This window comes from Physeter macrocephalus, chromosome 12 (assembly GCF_002837175.3).
Source record: "Physeter macrocephalus isolate SW-GA chromosome 12, ASM283717v5, whole genome shotgun sequence".
In the NCBI taxonomy this organism is placed as follows: domain Eukaryota; kingdom Metazoa; phylum Chordata; class Mammalia; order Artiodactyla; family Physeteridae; genus Physeter; species Physeter macrocephalus.
Window position 1 is genome coordinate 47,109,733 of NC_041225.1, and position 2,243 is coordinate 47,111,975.

Here is a 2,243-nt window from a genome sequence, read left to right on the forward strand (position 1 = left end):
GAAAATAAATAAGGAAACACAAGCTTTAAAAGACACAACAGACCGGTTAGATTTAATTGATATTTATTCGACATTCTATCCAAAAACAGCAGATTACACTTTCTTCTCAAGTGCACATGGAACATTCTCCAGGATAGATCACATCTTGGGTCACAAATCAAGCCTCAGTAAATTTAAGAAAATTGAAATCATATCCAGCATCTTTCCTGACCACAACGCTATGAGATTAGAAATGAATTACAGGGGAATAAACGTAAAAAACACAAACATATGGAGGCTAAACAATACGTTACTAAATAACCAAGAAATCACTGAAGAAATCAAAGAGGAAATCAAAAAATACGTAGAGACAAATGACAATGAAAACATGATGAGCCAGGCTTCCCTGGTGGCGCAGTGGTTGAGTCCACCTGCCGATGCAGGGGACACGGGTTCATGTCCCGGTCCGGGAAGATCCCACATGCCGCGGAGCAGCTAGGCCCGTGAGCCATGGCCGCTGAGCCTGCGCGTCTGGAGCCTGTGCTCCGCGATGGGAGAGGCCACAACAGTGAGAGGCCCGCGTACCGCAAAAAAGAAACCAAAAAACAAAAAACCACGACGATCCAAAACCTATGGGATGCAGCAACAGCAGTTCTAAGAGGGAAGTTTATAGCTATACAAGCCTACCTCAAGAAACAAGAAAAATCTCAAATAAACAATTTAACCTTACACCTAAAGGAATCAGAGAAAGAACAAACAAAACCCGAAGTTAGCAGAAGGAAAGAACTCATAAAGATCAGAGCAGAAATAAATGAAATAGAAACAAAGAAAACAATAGCAAAGATCAATACAACTAAAAGCTGATTCTTTGAGAAGATAAACAAAATTGATAAACCATTAGCCAGGCTCATCAAGAAAAAGACGGAGAGGACTCAAATCAATAAAATTAGTATGAAAAAGGAGAAGTTACAACAGACACTGCAGAAATACAAAGTATCCTAAGAGACTACTACAAGCAACTCTATGCCAATAAAATGGAAAACCTGGAAGAAATGGACAAATTCTTAGAAATGCACAAGCTGCCGAGACTGAACCAGGAAGAAATAGAAAATATGAACAGAAATATCATAAGTAATGAAATTGAAACTGTGATTAAAAATCTTCCAACAAACAAAAGTCCAGGACCAGATGGCTTCAGAGGTGAATTCTATCAAACATTTACAGAAGAGCTAACACCCAACCTTCTCAAACTCTTCCAAAAAATTGCAAGGAAGGAACACTCCCAAAACTCATTCTATGAGGCCACCATCACCCTGATACCAAAACCAGACAAAGATACTACAAAAAAAGAAAATTACAGACCAATATCACTGATGAATATAGATGCAAAAATCCTCAACAAAATACTAGCAAACAGAATCCAACAACACATTAAAAGGATCATAAACCATGATCAAGTGGGATTTATCCCAGGGATGCAAGGATTCTTCAATATACGCAAATCAATCAACGTGATACACCATATTAACAAATTGAAGAATAAAAACAATATGACCATCTCAGTAGATGCAGAAAAAGCTTTTGACAAATTCAACACCCATTTATGATAAAAACTCTCCAGAAAGTGGGCATAGAGGGAACCTACCTCAACATTATAAGGGCCATATACAACAAACCCACAGCAAACATCATTCTCTATGATGAAAAACTGAAAGCATTTCCACTAAGATCAGGAACAAAACAAGGATGTCCACTCTCACCACTATTATTCAACATAGTTTTGGAAGTCCTAGCCACAGCAATCAGAGAAGAAAGAGAAATAAAAGGAATCCAAATTGGAAAAGAAGAAGTAAAACTGACACTGTTTGCAGATGACATGATACTATACATAGAGAATCCTAAAGATGCTACCAGAAAACTACTAGAGCTAATCAATGAATCTGGTAAAGTTGCAGGATACAAAATTAATGCACAGAAATCTCTTGCATTCCTATACACTAATGATGAAAAATCTGAAAGAGAAATTAAGGAAACACTCCCATTTACCACTGCAACAAAAAGAATAAAATACCTAGGAATAAACCTACCTAGGGAGACAAAAGACCTGTATGCAGAAAACTATAAGACACTGATGAAAGAAATTAAAGATGATACAAACAGATGGAGAGATATACCATGTTCTTAGATTGGAAGAATCAATATTGTGAAAATGACTATACTACCCAAAGCAACCTACAGATTCAGTGCAATCCCTATCAAATTAC

General features: G+C 37.2%; 1 protein-coding gene across 1 annotated transcript in view; it reads left to right on the forward strand.

Moving 5' to 3' along the window:
- SPDYA (speedy/RINGO cell cycle regulator family member A) overlaps window positions 1-2,243 on the forward strand; it is a 36,023-nt gene that overhangs the window by 28,471 nt on the left and 5,309 nt on the right. The window lies entirely within an intron of this gene.